The following is a 6,132-nucleotide window of genomic DNA, read 5'->3' as shown; positions in this document are numbered from 1 at the left end:
TCTGTCAGCTAGTGATGTGCAGTATAATACTAATATTTAAGAAAACCCAAATTTATGGTAATAGTTATACAGACTATAATACAGCAGATTTATTGCTGCAGTTTAAGGCTTGGTTGAGACATCTTCATTACCTTTAGGACTATCTGTATAGATAGTACCTCACGCACCAAGATTTGCATGGGTCATGCCTCAAAAGTTTCTAGGTATTTTTTCATATTCGATATGGGCAGGACTCTTTTCTTGAAGGATCTCTAGATTTTTGCTGTTGTGGTATAGCTGAAGGTGGTCTGAACATTTACATAGTGGCCATCTCTGTTGTTAGGAGTGTCTCTTGTCTCCAACTAGTGGTCATAACAATGCTTTCAGACTGCAAGCAAGTGCTACAAATATAGTATGACATTCTGTAAGTTATGGAAAAAGTGGATTGGTACACTTCAGAATGCATCTATAACAAGTGAAGCAAGTGGATTACATAGACTTTAGCAGTTAGAATCATGTAACAGTTTAACACAAATATATGTTGATTTTTAAAGACCGTAGTTCTTTCCAACACTAACATTCACAGATTTTAAAGATGAAGCAGGAATAAAGCGTATCTTGACAATGGGAAGAACTAGATAGGGGGATTTCATTAAAGAAAATTTGGATGAAAGTAGGAGACATGGTGTTAATATTTTTGCTTGCAGATCTCCCAAGTCCTGATATAAATGATTACGCATGGAATATGAGTTTTTGCAGGCTCTGAAAACTTGCCAGTTGTGTTACTGCTATGTGTTAAAAGGGCCATGAGGTATCAATGCCACAAGAAAGTTTGCAACTTCTGCTATCTATGCATAAGATTCCAAGAATTTTGTTACACATAAAAAATACTTTGGAAGTTTTCCAGGGCTGGGAATTATTTATAAAATCAAATTATTATAATTTTATTGTATCTGTATTTGGCCTGGTTTTATCTGTTTAAAAAAAAAAAAATCCAAGACAAAAATGAGAATTACATGTTGCAACAACTGCCAACCTGCTGCTCTGTGTTTTCTCTACATGTCATTTTCCAAGTGTGACACGCCTCAAGTCTGAGACCAAAATGAAAATGAAGTACAATACGTTTTTTTATATAAACCTCTGGATATTAAGTACTGGACAAAGCTCCCGTTCAGCCAGTCTTGCAAAGAACTCAAGTGTTAGTTGTGCTCAATAGACATCACAAATTGCAGCAATATTTAAGCAGCATTCTGGAAGGCAAGCAAATGCACAAGAATACAGACAGACATCGTTAGGATATAAGAAATAAATTAAAAATTCCGGAGGAAAAATAGAAGAAAGATAAAAGTTGAATGGAGAATCTGAGAATAAAGCAAACACAGCATAATGAGAAAAAAGTTACAAACAAACTGTAAGATGTTACTGAAGTCAGCGTTAAATGATGCTGTGGGTGTATGACATGCAGACCTCCACTGCAGGCTGCACCTTCCTGGTGCCCCCGGACCCTGTGACTTTCCATTCACCCAAGAGGATGTTCAGAAGATGGATGATCATGTGCATGCCCCACTGCAAACACTAATGGGAACTGAGTAGCTCTATGCAAATAACTCAAATTAGAACTGTGCTGCCTATTTGTAGGGGGGCTGAAATGCAGCAACATCAAGTTTAGGCATTATGTGCCAATTTTGCTGGGCAAACTTCTTGGGCTTTGAATCACTTGGGAGATCGTTTTGTATGTATTTGAGATTTGAACATTAGTATGTTTCTGTGAACAGTAAGTAATAATCACTAAAGAGAGATAAACCAGAGCTATTTCACCGAATCTACAGATGGAAATGTGTTTCTCTTCTTGCCAATCCAGTTATGTAATATTCCAGCGAATACTTATGAGCTTTCTGAGATAGGGTTGATGGAATTTTAATTCAGTTGAACTGTAGTTATCAAAGCGAAGCTGGAGCAGTGGGGTATGCTGATTTAAAAATAAAACTTTTATAAGTTTATAGTACATATGCGATAGATTTAGTAGTGATTTTGAAAATTCTACCCTCAAAAATTACAAATTTACTCTCTGGTATTCTTGAAAATCCTCCCGTAAGGCCCCTGCCTAAAATCCTTTTATCAGTAGTCCCAGCTGTGGTTGCTAGCTTAATAGTTTCTGAAACTGTGTTTAGCCTTCTTTGGACCTAGCTCATGGTAAACCTTACCATCTCATAAACAGAAAGAGAGTTATGGGTGGTTTTACTTTGAGTCTCCATAAAAAGACTATTTCTTGTGAGAAAGGTAGCCATTAGAAAAGGCAGGTCAGTTGCAAAACTTTTTTTTGCCACCTGACCACTGTGTTTTCATAAACAAAAAGAAAGAATAAAAATAGGAATCGTCTAAGTGCCATTCCGAGAGTTGAGGAAGAAGCTGGGAGCTCAAGAACAAGATTGCATTGCTGGATAATAATTCCAGTTGAAACAAAGCCAGTTGTTTAGTAACTACGGTCTCTGGCTCTTTGATAGTAGATGATAAAGTTGAAGGAAAAAAGAAGTAATGCTGAGTGACAGAGGACCCTAGAATGAAATCTATGGGTTTTTTGAGAGGGAAGCTCTTACAAGCAGAACTATGGTAAAATGCAAGCTAAGAAAACAGTATCTATTTAACCCCAATTTAATATTCCTAGGAAGACTGCTTTATAGCAGTTGTGCATTAAGATGATTTTGCCATACTTTAAAAAAAAAAAAAGCACACTAAAATTAGTACGTATACAGACCCATTTTGATATATTGTAAAAACATCTTCTGTTTAGACAACAAATCACCATTGCAGTGTAGTAGCCCTGGTTACCCTTACTAAGTTCAGTAAGACCAAAGAGTTCATCTCTTAGCTAAGTATTGGCTAGCCAAGCTACTGAACATTTCTTCCCTGTTTTCAAGACTCTGCAGCTGAGAATTTTTCTTCCTTTTAATTTATTGCACAGAAGCTTGTAAAAAACCAGATCAAAACTCAAGTGAAAAAAAATGGCCAGCCTATTTGTATTGAAAAGTCTGGGAGATGAACTCTTAACATTTTGTACTCAAAAAATGGCACTGAAGCTTTAAAACATTTGAGTATTTCCTTCTACAACCTTATTAAAACAGTCAGTCATGTATGTTCTCTCTCTCTCTCTCTGGCCTTTTACAATGGAGCAAGTTTTTTCCCCCCCCAGAACCTACTGGCTGATTTCAAGAATAAAACCCAAGGGAAGATAAGAGTGCTAAAGAGTTCATTTTCTATCGGAGCCTCTTAGTTCCCTCTTATTTAGTATCACTTTTTCTGAGCCTTCTTTTATATATATAAAAACACTTAGCTTTTTTCCCCACTAACTTGGTGCAGCTAACATACATAAATAGATCTCTATCTTGTAGATGAGAGGTATTATTTCTCATGGTTTGAAGCTGAACTTAGAATAAACTGGAAATAATACTAAAACTGACAAATCTATGTATCAGTTACATCTTATTCTTGATTGGTTGCTAGCCAACTGTGGAACAGCATATTAGAAACATTCAAGAGAGGAAGTTTTGGAAAGGATGACTATAGAAAAAAATTGAAAACTTTGGGAGAAAAGTGTATGCAATTGCAAATTAAGAAAAATCAGTGTGTATGTTGCCAGCGAGTGTATTTTCAATGCAAGAAGGTAGCTCAGTTAGGTAGGTATTAAGGACTTCATATGAAAAACATAAAAGGGTTTATGCTTAGTTTGAGTTGATATTGCAAATTATCCAGAACTATTGCTATTACATTCAAGAAAGAGTGAACATGTGAAATAAGTTATAATTAGAAAGTATGACAAAATCCTGGAGCAATAGTTTCTGAACTTTTTGGTTTATGACCCTACTTGCATTTCTTAAAACCACACATTGTAGAAGACAGATCAATTGAATATTAATTTAATTTAGACTGTCTTTGAGTAAGAGCTAAGGAGAACTGTAACCTAAAACAGCCCTTATAAAAGGATTGTAAACCCTGCTAGCACCCAGCTAATGGAGCCTGAAATAAAAATTGTCAATTGGTAAGCCCACACATGAGAAGTTTCTTTAACAACCCTCAGTTACATTTCTTTATACTGTTTGGCATATAATAATAATAATGTATTAATTTAATAACTGTTTTTTGGCAGATGTTTGCTTTTGGATTCTGTTCTACAGTCATAGATTTGGAATTTTGGATGACTAAGGAAAGCTTTAGAGACAAGTATTTTTCTTTTTAAAAATTAAGTTATTTGTGGTTGTACTATCACTCTGCAATTGAGTAAGCCTCACAACTACAAAAACTCCTCACATTTCACTATTCTTTTACAGTATAGGTGCATATTTTATAAGTGGTGTGGATTTCTGGTGAACTGGTTTACATTTAAGTTTTGCAAGCATAAATTTGAAAGTGATCAATGCAGCTGGTACTAGAAAAGCCCTACTACACATGTTCCTGCAGAAAAAGTGATTTTGAAGGTAAAGTTTGTTTTGGTTAGGGAACTGCTCACAGACAACATGGCAAGCAAAACGTCTCCTTCGCAGCTGTAGCTAGAAACTGCGTCACCACTAGCGGGAATAGTATCCACGTAACTTAAAATGTACTATACAATGTATCCTGTGCAAAATGTATTTGCTAATATAAGCTGCATTTGTTCCTAAGAGATTTTGGTTTTATTGTTATTCTAGAAGAAACCTTGCACAATCAAAGCCTATGACAAACTGCAGAAACAAGCAACCTGCTGACTTCCCAACAGCATATAAACCCCACTGGTTTCACATAATCGTTGACCTTGAAACGTGTAGTCTTGGGTTGGGTTTAAGAGAATCTACGACACTCCCAAACTGAAGGCAGTTTTTTGTTTGTTTGTTTTTAATATAAAAGCACAGACCTTAAAACAGCAAACAGTGGCAAGAAGATATACAAAATTTCATTACTGTTGATGAAAGCAAGCTAAAGAACACCATAAGGCCAGGGAATGCATCCTAAGGATTTTCGTAATTGACCCAAATATTTTGTCACGTTTGCAAACAGGCAGACTCCTTGGCTTGGTTATTTCAGGGTTAAGTGGTTTCAGGAGACAAGACCTCTTCCACCTTTGTTCACAGTTTGTACCTACTGCCCCAGAAGAACACACCATGAACTTGCATCCTAACCTAACACAGTAAAATGCCAAATCACAAAAAAGCAATAAAAATGTACGTTACTTATGGGTCTTTTAAAGAAAAAGCCAAATCCTGCATTGAACAACAAACCCAACCAAAAACAACTTACAAAAATTCCACACATATAAACAAAAGACAATCTAAATATTTAGCAAATATTATTTAATTGCATTATGTGAGATCTAGAGTACAACAGAAAGCTGTAACTTTATAACCTTTTCATATACCCTTCATTTTCACCTTATACAAATCTAAACAAACAAAAAAGCCCAAAACCCACCAAAAAAGCAGAGATACAGTACATCTAGGGAAAAAAAACCCAAACCCACCCCCAAACCCAAACCCCCCATAATTCATGTAACATCTTAATGATGCAAGTGCACGAACAATTCATGTTTTCAAAGGTTGTTCAGCTCCCCTTTTCTGAATCAGGCTCTATAGGCCATGCATTCAGGACAGTTATGTTCTTACTCTCATTTTTGGTTCTCCTAGCACCACTTTACAGGCCTTCTCAACCCCAAACATTTCTGAGCTTATTGCTTTGAATAAGCAAAAGTCTCATGGAAAGACTTCTTTTTATATTAAATGAAATAAATTAGAATATAGGGCAATAGAAACCCTAAGATCTGGGTTATAAATCACACGTTAAAAATTGGGTGTATTGATATCAATACACCCAAATGAGAAACAAGATAATTAACAAACTTTAATCTTGTTATGGATGTATTTAATACTGACAGTTGCATCTGCAGAAAAATGTTCACTTTGGAAATCTGTCACAGCTCAGTCCTAGATTATAAGTTAACAAATTCGTAATTCACACTTAAAATGCACAGCATTAAGCATGAAAGTGCACAGTACAGTTTTTACTGAACCTGAATACTGAAAATTAATACTTTCTCCTTTAATGATGGAGAATATATTGATCTGTTGTTAGCATTAGAATCATATAAATACATATATGCAAGTCATTATAAATAAAGATTTTGTAAAT

Source organism: Pelecanus crispus, chromosome 11 (genome assembly GCF_030463565.1).
Source record: "Pelecanus crispus isolate bPelCri1 chromosome 11, bPelCri1.pri, whole genome shotgun sequence".
Classification (NCBI taxonomy): domain Eukaryota; kingdom Metazoa; phylum Chordata; class Aves; order Pelecaniformes; family Pelecanidae; genus Pelecanus; species Pelecanus crispus.
This window is presented reverse-complemented; position numbering follows the sequence as displayed.